Below are 12,094 nucleotides of genomic sequence, written 5' to 3'. Positions count from 1 at the left end.
TATTTATTGTAATTGTAAAAAATTGACGAAAATATATATTTGTAAAATAATCCTTGAGGCACATGAGGGATATTATTCTGTAGGTTATACAGTTGGTTTGAAATCATTCACTCAAGTGGTTGAAGCGCATAATAGGTTTGTATTTTGAATGTTGAATATTAAATTAACTTAATGTCTCTTATGAAAGGAAGGGCACTGAGGAAGCGATCTGCCCCAAACGTCTGTGCCGTAATAAAGTGGCATTGTGTGATCAGAGTGCTGTCCGTTTATATTGTCTGATATATTAATATTGTATAATCTCGTGAATTTACACATTAACAGAGTCGGCAATTTTCTGCCAGCATTCCTTCCTGGCTTTTGCTGCAGCATCAGAGTTGCTTTTGGCCTGGATGATGTTTGAATTCTTCATATTTATGAAGAATAATTGTCTGCTCCTCCATGGTAAAGGGTAAAGTAGTCTGCTCTGCAGGGTTTCTGCATGTTTGTGATTGGTCAGACGCTGCAAACACCTCTCCTTTATGTGAGCGCGCAGTGATCCAGATTGGAAAACCCTGGGTTGATTTACCGAGTTGATAACCAGCTTCGTAGTACCGCTTATCCTGGACTGCGAAGATCTGGTTAAGTCAACCCAGGTAACGGAGAGAGATCCTGGATAGGTTAATCCAGCTTCGTAGTACAGGCCTCTGGAATCACAGCAGCTGTTTAGCTGAGAGCTCTGACTGATTGTCATGTGATGATTTAACAGCAGGAAACATCTTCAAATCCCACAGAGACTCTGTAGCTTTAAACTTTGATAAGAGTTGACATGTATCAGCAGTAAATCCATCAGTAAACTGATGAGTGAATGTCTCTGTTTCTGCAGTAATGATGTGTTCATGACTCTCAGCACTTTATTTCCTCTGTGTACTTGAGTGAAATCTGCAGAGGAAACTCACTTGATAGTAAAAGTGTGTGCAGGTGTGTGAGCTTGGAGCTCAGTGTGTTCACTCCAACATGTTAACATGAGAGCTGAAAGGAAGCAAGCTACGCTGCACAGCTGTTCCACTTGTGGTCTGAACAGGACTGAAGTCCCTGCTGCTCTTTATACTGGATGTGCTGCATCACTGACTGACAGCTGATCAAGTGAGTCTCACTAAACACTCATTTATCTCCTCTGTTCTTTCTTCTTCTCTCATCAGATGGGGGACACCATGATCTCTGTCAGAGTGAGAGTGAACATCCAGGAGTGTTGAGAGAGGATCAGCTGGATCCTGATGATCCATCTGGAGTCTGGATCTGGATTTTGTGGTCTTCACTTAAGTCTCTTAACTGACTCCAAACTGAACAGTTATCTGTGGATTTAGCTGAAGATAAAAACAGGTGTTATAAGTCAGACTGTGAGCCTGGGCTCATATTTATCAAGCGTCTCAGAATCACACTGAGAGTTAACGAGGACTAAAACTAATGAATGAAGCAGAAGAGAATTGACTGTGACTTTCAGCAGGAGAAGGATTACTGCTGGGAGAGAGTGAGACGTGGCTGTTTTACCACAGTCAGAGCAGCAGAGTAGAAATAATGTGTGTTCTGTCTCCTTATTCAACAATAATACGTTTTAATCTTCAACCCAACAGTGTTTACTGTTTTATTCCATTTCTATCATCACTGCTTAGCTGTTTGTTTTAGGATTGATTTAAAGATTTGATGACTTTTAAAGGCTCCAGATGACTTTTCAGAGTCTCAGTGTGTAAATATTAAAGGTATCCAGCTTTAATATACAGAAATATGTCCAAATGAACAGTTTATATCTCTTTAACAATGTGTGTGTTTAACAAGAACTATATCATTTAAATTTGTAGGTGAGATCATGTGATCCAGCCCTATCCAATCACATCCTTTCCATCTAGTGTTCTACATTAGTGCAGCATCTTGCATGTATTGTACAACAGTGCACACAGCGATAATGATGCAAACGGACACAACTTGATTAAAAACATGAAATGTATTTTCTCCACTGTCCAACTCATCTCCAGCTGAACCTCCTGTTGACTTATGTGTCCTTACAGCTCTTTGAAATCTATCTGTGCCATCAGCAGTTTAAACACATCAATCATTCAATAAATAAAGCCTCCATTAGTTTTTCTCTAACTTCACACTGAGTGGAGGGAAATGAATTAGTGCTGATTATCAGCACAGATAAATATGGAGCCTGGTCTTTGCTGTCAGGGTTCTGGATCAACCTGTTTGATAAGACTTTATCTTCCTTTAAATCACTTCTTCTAACTCATTTTATCCACTGATCTACCACTTTTATATGCTGTACAGTTTTCTACTGGTCTGAAGGGAGGCTGGTGGGACCATGCTGATAATAAACAAAGACCTAATTCTAATAAACTTGGAAAATAAATGAAGTGTCAGCGTTTTTATCCTGTGTGGAGCTTCAGCTTCATGTTTAACATCTATTTTAATTGAAGTTATTTTTCTGTCTTTGTGTATAAATGAGAAATAATCAGAATAATTCCACATTCTGTTTAATGAATCTGATCATCCAGGCAGTATTATTAAACTTATATTATTGTAATTCTTTACATTCACAAATGTGTGACTCTGCCTTTTGCCTCAACACACTTAAGGGCAAACTCATTTTAACTGTATTATCCCCTGTTTCTTTCATTTGCATTCCAACATTTTAATAGAGTACTGATTTATCCAAATTTCATGAACCTGCCTTTTTATCAATATGTATATTTCTAGCTGTGCTGCCTCAAAAGTAAATTGAATAATCTCTACACTTACACAACAAACATTCAACACTATCATAGCTATTGCTCTCATCTGACACAACCTTCTTGATCTTTGCCATGATCTCCTCTGCATACTCTTTTATCCACATGTACATGCTGCAGAAATATATCTTATCTATTAGAATGATGGAAGCTGCAGTTCAGTCTGCGTCCACACGGAGGAGCCAAACCTCTATAGAGCTCAATGCTTTAACTACCACTCATAATACTTCTATGCTTTCACTGCTAGATTTCCCTCTGAAATGTAAAAAGTAGCATCACATGGAAATACTACAGTTAAGTACAAGTACCTCAAAATTGGTTTCATCTGAACATGTGACCACTGAGCATGATCACTACACACACACACACACACACACTACACACACACACACACACACACACACACACAGACACACACAGACACACACAGACACACATAGAGACACACACACTCACACACACACAGAGAGACAGCTGATCAGGTAGACAGGTAGGTTTATTTATGATGTAGAGCTGCTTTATCATATGGAAACACTGGGTCACATGTTTTACACCTGCAGGCTCTCGATGGTGCGCTGCAGCGGGTCCACGGTCCAGAAGTCCCGGTTCCAGCCCAGAAACCAGCCGGTGAAGGTTGGCGGTTCAAATCCCTGCTTCAGCGTCACCGTTTATTCATCTGGTTTGAAGAGTCTGGACCTGAACCTGGAGGGGGACAGGGTCAGGACCTGGACCTGGAGGGTGACAAGATCAGGACCTGGACCTGGAGTGGGACAGAATCAGCACCTGGGCCTGGAGGGTGACAGGGTCAGGACCTGGACCTGGACCTGGAGGGGGACTGTGTGTGTGTGTGTGACCAGGTCCTAGTCCCTGCCCTGAGGAATTCCTCAACCTCCTCTTTAGAGCTAGAGTTAGTGTGCCGGATCTAGCTTCCCCAGCAAGGCCTTAGTGAACCTGTAGGAGTCCTTGATGAACTGGGCATTCCTCAGTCTGCACAGCCGGTCTCTGAGCCCAGAGTTTAGGTCTTTAATGGGCTCTCTCTCCTCTTCTGTGGCTTTTGTGCTGGTGCTCTTTCTTTCCTCTGTGCCAAAGCGCTCCTTTGCTATATTGTAGGTGATTGCTGTCATCAGCTTCTAGGATTTTGTCGAGTTCCTCATCTAGTTGTTGTCACTCCTTGTTGCTGCTCATCCTGGGCCATTTAACTCTCTTGCAGGTTGGGGTTGGCAGGAGGCCTCAGTGTGGTCTGTTGTGTGGTTCTGAGGTAAGGAGGAGCTTGGTTTACTTTAACATTTGATGTATTCAAAGACATTCTGAGGTGTTTTAGTTTTAGTGGAACTGGTTTGAAGTCGGTCCTCTAACTAATGTTCTACTTTAAGTTTGACGTAGATGTAATGTCTCCAGACTTACAACAGGAAGTCATTTTACATTTACAGACGTCGTACTTTAAGAAATTCCTCCTGAAGAATGAACCAGAGCCACTTCAGCCCCTCCAAAGGGTCAGCAGATAAATGTGAGGGCTGCTGAGATGATTCATGGGAAAGAAGAAAACAATAAGGTCTGATACACAAATGTGTTTTCAGGTTTTGGACTTTTTCTCTCTTTTTTTCTTTGATTTTTGCTGAAATATTGGATCATTTGCTTTATTTATAAAGCACATTTAAAAACACCCTCAGTTGAACCAAGGTGCTGCACAGTTATTAACTAAAAGTGTATTTTTTATTCATATTTCCAAGTAGGAGGAAATGTTTTGAAGTTGCTGTGCCTCTTAAAGAGCTTTTTCATTTCAGTGAGTTTTTCCTGATTAAATAGTTTAATGTTGGGGGTCAGCTGTGGATCAGCAGGTAGAGCAGTCAGCAACCAGTTCCAGTCCACATGTCCATGTGTCCTTGGACAAGACCAAATTGCTCCCATTTCTATGCCAACAGTGTATGAATGGTTAGTTTCCTCCTGAATGAATGAATGAATGAATGGGTGAATGAGACTTGAAGGACTAGAAAGGTGCTATATAAGTACAGTCCATTTACCATAATGTTAGTCTACAGTGATCGGAGGACACACACATGACAAACATCAGACTTTATGATCCAGCTGATAAAGATTTATACTGTCTGTTAATGTTTGACTCTTGTTCCAGATTGTTGGTTCCAGAGTTCAGAGCTGCTGTTCTGTGATCAGATTCCCTTAAAGAAGACTTCAGGTTAAAGATGAATACAGAGAGTTGAGACCTTAAAAAGCTCCTGCTGTCAGTTCCATGTTTGTCCTTCTTCTGGTTGGTTTCCTGCTTGAAGCTGCTGATTCATTTCACCTTCACTCATCAGCTTGATTCAGATGATTTTCAGCATCTAAAGGTAACGTAAGCAACAGTTTCATCATGTTTGTGTCAGCAGCTGTTAAAATGATCTGATAACAGTACAGATGGAAGTTATACTGATGACTTATGATCATTTGTTGATGCATTGATGGAATGAACTAAACTACAGAAGAAATAAGAAAAGATGAAGTTCAGCCTCTTCAGATGTTTAATTCTGTGGTTCATGTTGAGACTTAATGACGGCCTGTTAATTGTCTAATCACATTATTTTCTCTGGTTATTTGAAGTAAGAATACAGAGGATCATAATATGGAGCTCTGACCTCTAGTTCAGTGAAGATTGACATGAATATGAAGATGAACTGTGTGCATCAATAGATCAGACTCATGTGTTTGGTCATTACTGTCGTGACTTTACAGTTAACCCCAAATTGCTCCTATCGCTGCGGCAACGGTGTGTGAATGAGAATGAATGGTTCACTTCCCTCTGATGTGTCAGGTAGTTTTTCTAAAAGCTTTTCTTGTCCTTGTTAGAGAAGTTAGGTGACAGTATGGAGTCTCCTCCTTCATCACATTTGAATCAGCAGTGTCACTCAGTCAGTGAGGGACATTCACTGTCCACAGTCCAGCACAATGCAGCCTGCTTACTGATGAACTGTAATAAAAAGTCATAAATATGTTACAGTCAGAGATCTCTGACAATGTTTTAGTCTCAGAAATAGTGAAATCATCTTTTCATTGATGATATTCAGTTATTGAAGCAGCTGAGAGCTGCAGCAGCAGCAACATGTTTCTACTGTAGCTCTGCATTTACTGTTTAGTTTCACACATTTTACATCAACACTCTCATTCTCTCAATGCTTCATGTTTCTCTGTAGATAATGTTTAACATCAAGGTTCAAAGTTCTGATCATTCAACCATATAACCTTCTGATATTACATCCTTATTGTCCAACACTGACATCATTAATATAACTGATAACTTTTATCTACAGTGATATTTATTTTTATAGCATCAGAGTCTTTATGTGTATTCAGTAAATGATTGTTTGAAGCCGTCATGGCTCTGAGTGTAACATGTAGAGTCAGAACTGTTTTTAGACAAAGACAAGCTGTTTGTTTAGCAGCTGGAAGACACCAAAGAGGAGGAAATATTTGATATTAATGTCAGACGTCCAGTCTGCTTCACTGATGTCCAATGTAAAGCTCACTGCTCCCTGCAGTAAACAGCTGATACTGAGACTAAAGGCTCACTGTCCAAATGTGACAGGTTTAGCGCTCCTCTCACTCCCTTTCATTTGGTGTGACATGTGGTGGTTTGGTTTCCTACTACCTTGAATTCACGGTTGGATTTAGTCTCTTGAAACATCAGGATGCAGGATAATAGATGATAATCATAAAGAGATCAAATCATATCTGTTATCAAACAGTCCTCCACTCCTCCAAATACAACAGATTTGACTGATCCTGTAAAAATGTTTGTATCATAGTTTTATAAAAAGTTACAGCCTTATTTTTAATAACATGGTGTGAAGTGTTGATGTGAAAACTGTGAAAGACATTTGTTCAGTGTGTGTTCAGTTCTTTGGGGTTCTGTTTCCATCAGACAGACAACAGTGACATTAGTTTGTGGACAGATGAACATGAGTTTCCAGTGAAATCTGTCAGATTGGTTCATGTCCTCACAGAGAGTCTTGGCAGGTTCCTCCTGTGTGTTTGGAGCTGAACTCTGCTGCAAGCTTCACTGCTTTAATATCATCTTGATGCTTTTGGACTTTGACTGTGAAGTTATGAGTGTGACAGCGTCCTCAGATTGATGATGAAGGACTGATGAAGGAGAATCAGCTGCAGCTTCTCTCTGTGTTTCCTCTACAGGTGAAGGTAGAACCACTCTGTGACCACATGTGGATCTGAATTCATCTGGTGAGTATTTTCTTCTTTCTGACACACAGCTGGATCAACATAGATGCATGTCATCAGTTTTTAAACACAAGTGAACTATAACTTGCTGCATATGAGCTCTGAGGTGGACAAAGGGTTAGAGTAAAGACTTACTATGGCTCCGTCTGGTTGTAATGAATGAGCATGTTGTTGTGTTTGTGTGAAGGTGTTTCTCTGCTATGGATCAGTGTGAGGACAGAGAGGAGGGAGTCCCTCCCTCTAAAAGCTCTCTGTGTGGGGAACATGACAGCCAGACCAAAGCTCAGAGGTGAGATGAGGATCTCTAACTGTCCATCACTGTTCTCCACTCACATCACTCCACCATCATTATTCACACTCAAACATCTGTGTGTGTTGTGTTGAAGAACAAACCAGCAGCACAGACCAGACTCTGATGAACTCAGTCGGGTGTCTGTCAAGAATCTGGGGTTGCTATTTGAACCAAAGAAATTCAACGATGGACATAAATCTGCTGGTCAGAGGTAAGAACGATCCATCATGTTGAGGTCTGAAAACTCTTCATACAATCATCAGAATCACAGAGTGAACAAACAGCAGACCAACAGTCATAAAACTTTACAAAGATCATAAATTACACTCATGTGACTTCTAATTGAGAAGAAGGGAGGAGCAGACAGGTAGGGAGTAATGGTGAACGTCTGTTCAGTCATCAGAGCAGAAGCAGGAAAACAGTGTGAGGCAGGTGAGTGTTAATATCAGGACTGTAAATAATGATTGGGGTCTGATGATTATTTATCACATTCATTGTTTAGTTGATTAAATGTGAAATGACAGAGTTTGAGGTGTTAAACGTTGTTTCCTGTTGTTGTTTTCCTGGTTTGTGCGTCCTCACAGCGATGTCACGTGACTCACTGCTGAGCTCTAAATAGAGAGAAGTCACAGTTAAGAAGCACACACATGTTTATCTGAAGTCTGTTTGTTGGATTTAAACCAGAGTCAAAGTTTCTCTTTGTGATGACTAGAAAACACACATGGTTGTAGTTAAAGTCATGTCAACTAATAAGAAGCTACTAAGTTGAGAGGCAGGACTGGGTTTATTATACTGTGTATGTGTGTGTGTCTCCAGTGTTACTGGTTTACCTCTCAGACTCCAGAAGATGAAGAAAGAGGAGGAAGAGGAGGACGGAGCAGAGTCTGTAATATCCAGCTGTCTGTCTATGAAGAGTGACCGGTCTAAAGAATATCCTCCAGAATTCAGTAATGAACCTGGACCCTCAGACACAAAGTAAGAGACTGTTTCTACTGTAAACTGATGATTCAGTTTGGCTCAGTTTCTCAGTTTTACTTATTTTTCCTGACTTTTAATGGAGCTGTATGCAGCTTGTGAGCTGTCGGTTGGCCTCCACTAATGTCATGTGACATGAAGAATGTGTTCATGTTCACAGAGAGAGGAAGAGGAGGGCTGTTTCTGTGGAGGAGCAGCTGTCCTGCTGTTCTTTGTGTCAGGACGTCCTGAAGGATCCAGTCTCTACCAGCTGTGGACACTTGTTCTGCAGACAGTGCATCACCTCATACTGGGACCAGTCTGCTTCATCAGGACACTCCTCCTGTCCCCAGTGTGCAGAAAGATCCAGAACCAGAGCTGGACTGCAGACAGACAGTCAGACCAGCACTGTACAAAGTAAGACTGAAGATCTGTCTGCTGATGTCATCATCTCTGAAAACAGGAATCTACCTCCTCTATCCTACTGAACATTAACAGTCACACTGATTTCTGTTTCATTCTACCTTTTTTCTTCTCTTTCAGCAGAAAGTGGTCTGCAGGAGGTTTTCTATGAACATCAGATCAGTCTGAGCAGCACATGTGAATGTGTGACTCAAGGAATTGATGAAGCAGGAAGTAAAATCCTCCTCATCAGCATCCGCAATGAGGTCCACATCACACAGGGACAGAGTGAAGAGGTTAATACCCAACATGAGGTGTGGCAGCTTGAAACAGCTTGCAAGATGAAGACCCTCCATGACGCTCCAATCAAGTGTCAGGACATCTTTAAACTCTTACCTGACCAACAGAAACACATCAGAGTAGTTCTCATGAACGGCGTCGCTGGCGTTGGAAAAACCTTCTCAGTGCTGAAGTTCACTTTGGACTGGGCACAGCGCTCCAACAACCAAGATATCAGTCTGCTGATTCTGTTCTCGTTCAGGTCGCTGAACTTGATCAAAGATGAGCAGTACAGTCTGCTCATGCTGATCCATGTTTTCTATCCAACATTACAGAAGCTCACAGCAGAGAAGCTCGCTGGTTGTAACGTTCTGTTCATCTTTGACGGCCTGGATGAAAGCAGACTTTCACTGGATTTCAACAACAGTGAGGTTGTGTCTGATATCACACAGAAGTCATCAGTCAGCGTGCTGCTGACGAACCTCATTAAGGGGAAGCTGCTTCCCTCGGCTCTCATCTGGATAACCTCCCGACCTGCAGCAGCCAATCAGATCCCTCCTTCATGTGTGGACAGGGTAACAGAAGTACGAGGCTTCACTGACGCCCAGAAGGAGGAGTACTTCAGGAGGAGATTCAGTGATGAAGAGCAGTCCAGCACAGTCATCTCACACATCACGACATCCAGGAGCCTCCACATCATGTGTCAAATCCCAGTCTTCTGCTGGATCACTGCTACAGTTCTGGAGGACATGTTGACTACAGACCAGAGAGGAGAGCTGCCCAAGACCCTGACTGACATGTACTCACACTTCCTGCTGTTTCAGACAAAGAGGAAGAAGAACAAGTATGATGAGGGACATGAGACGATTCCACAGGAGCTGACGGAGACTGACAGGGAACTTCTTCTGAAGCTGGGGAGGCTGGCGTTTGAACAACTGGAGAAAGGAAACATCATGTTCTACCAAGAAGACCTGGAGCAGTGTGGACTTGGTGTCACAGAGGCCTCGGTGTTATCAGGAGTTTGTACAGAGATCTTCAAAAGAGAGAGTGTGATCTTCCAGAAAGCAGTCTACAGCTTTGTTCATCTGAGTATTCAGGAGTTTCTGGCTGCAGTCTACATGTACCACTGTTACACCAGCAGGAACACAAAGGTACTGAAGGACTTCCTGGGAGGATACTACAGGTACTCATCTCTGGATGACTTCCTGGAGGGAGCCATGGAGAAATCTCTCAGGAGTAAAAATGGCCACCTGGACCTGTTTGTCCGCTTCCTTCATGGCCTCTCTCTGGAGTCCAACCAGAGTCTCTTAGGAGGCCTGCTGGGTCAGACAGGCAACAGTCCAGAAACCATCCAGAGAGTCATCAACAACCTGAAGGAGATGAACAGTGATGATATCTCCCCTGACAGAAGCATCAACATCTTCCACTGTCTGATGGAGATGAACGACCGCTCAATACATCAGGAGATCCAAGAGTTCCTGAAGTCAGAGAACAGATCAGAGAAGGAACTCTCTGAGATCCACTGCTCAGCTCTGGCCTACATGCTGCAGATGTCAGAGGAGGTTCTGGATGAGTTGGACCTGCAGAAGTACAACACATCAGAGGAGGGACGACAGAGACTGATCCCAGCTGTGAGGAACTGCAGAAAGGCTCTGTAAGTCCAGATGTGATTTAACATTATAAATCAGTGTAGATTAGTAGTTTAGTTCTTCAAATGTAAGTAATATAAAATTCTTATTATACTTATAATAGATTATCATTACAGACTTTCTGACTGTGGACTCTCAGAGACTCACTGTGAAGTTTTGGCCTCAGCTCTGAAGTCCAACCCTCATCTGACACATCTGGACCTGGGTGGAAACAATCTGTCTGATTCATCAGTGAAGCGTCTGTCTGCTGGACTGGAGAGTCCAAACTGTAGACTGAAGGCTCTGAGGTGAGTTCACTGACTGTACCAACATTAGCCTCCATAAACTACTGGTCATAGAGACTAAACCCCTGAGTGTGTTGAACCGAGCAATGGAGCCTTTTATTTCTCATCAGTTCATCTTTTTATTGTAAAGAGGGAAGTGGTGTTACATGGTGTTGTTTTGAAGTCTTTGATCTCTGATATTCCTGATATAACCTTGCACATCTAATTATGATAATCATTATGTCAACTTGCCATAAATACAAAAATAGGTGCCTATTTTGTTAATGTCAGAAAGTGTCCTCTTTCATGATAACATATGTTGTAATATATGTTTCATTACAGACTTTATAACTGTGAAGTCTCAAAGAGTCACTGTGAAGTTTTGGCCTCAGCTCTGAAGTCCAACCCCTCCCATCTGACACATCTGGACCTGAGTGACAACTACTTGTCTGATTCATCAGTGAAGCGTCTGTCTGCTGGACTGGAGAGTCCAAACTGTAGACTGAAGGCTCTGAGGTGAGTTCACTGACTGTAGCTTTGGTTGATTTTTTTCTATTTATTAAATTCAAATCCTTCACTGAAGTTGGAATGTTTGGTTCATAATATTCAGGACTTGGTGAAACGTTGAGTCCTCTAGGTCTTTGCAGCCTGGTCCTGAGAAACACAATTTCATTCTAATGTATGTGTATTTTTATATGGATATGGTTGGAATGACAAATAAAAGTTGTACCAGACTGTCAAAGCCTCATATTAGCTTCATCTCAACTTATGAAGTCATTTCCTGCAGTGTAGCTGTGTTAGGAAGAGACCACTTCACAGTCAATATGGACAGGAGGAATGATTACTGCCACCAATAGCATGTTTTAATTACACATACCTACTAAACTACCAAATACTGGAAGAAGAGCTCATGTTATAAATAATGAAGGTTTTTATTCCAACATGTCTGATTTCATATTGATCCTCTAATTACAGACTGAGTTCAGCAGCATTTTATGACTCAGTGTTGACATGAATATGTGTCTGAATGTTAAAATCAGTTTTTTACTGTTTGTATTTGACAGTTTTTAACCTGCATTCTGTTGGGTTCAGCTGTTTGGAGTTTACATTTTCTAAACTTCTACATGTAAATCTTCTTCAGCTCTGAACAGATTATGAAACATTTCATCATTTCAAACATGAACTTTGTTTCTAAACTGACTTCATTTATTCTTTATTTAGATTGGAGGACTGCAGTTTGTCAGAGATCAGCTGTGATTATCTGGT

At 41.5% G+C, this 12,094-nt stretch overlaps 1 long non-coding RNA gene across 2 annotated transcripts; it reads left to right on the top strand.

Moving 5' to 3' along the window:
* Window positions 1-5,020: 5,020 nt before the first annotated feature.
* LOC128364796 (uncharacterized) lies at window positions 5,021-7,413 on the top strand. Of its 2 annotated transcripts, XR_008321787.1 has the most exons (4): window positions 5,089-5,107; window positions 6,945-6,992; window positions 7,177-7,278; window positions 7,376-7,413. It is a non-coding gene; the product is annotated as an uncharacterized LOC128364796 (long non-coding RNA). The 2 variants fall into 2 exon arrangements; XR_008321786.1 differs by lacking the exon at window positions 6,945-6,992 and having other exon boundaries at window positions 5,021-5,107.
* The last annotated feature ends 4,681 nt before the right edge of the window (window positions 7,414-12,094 follow it).

The sequence above is a fragment of the Scomber japonicus genome, chromosome 9 (genome assembly GCF_027409825.1).
Source record: "Scomber japonicus isolate fScoJap1 chromosome 9, fScoJap1.pri, whole genome shotgun sequence".
In the NCBI taxonomy this organism is placed as follows: domain Eukaryota; kingdom Metazoa; phylum Chordata; class Actinopteri; order Scombriformes; family Scombridae; genus Scomber; species Scomber japonicus.
The sequence above is the reverse complement of the archived record's forward strand: the minus strand, read 5'-3'. Positions and strand labels throughout refer to the sequence as shown.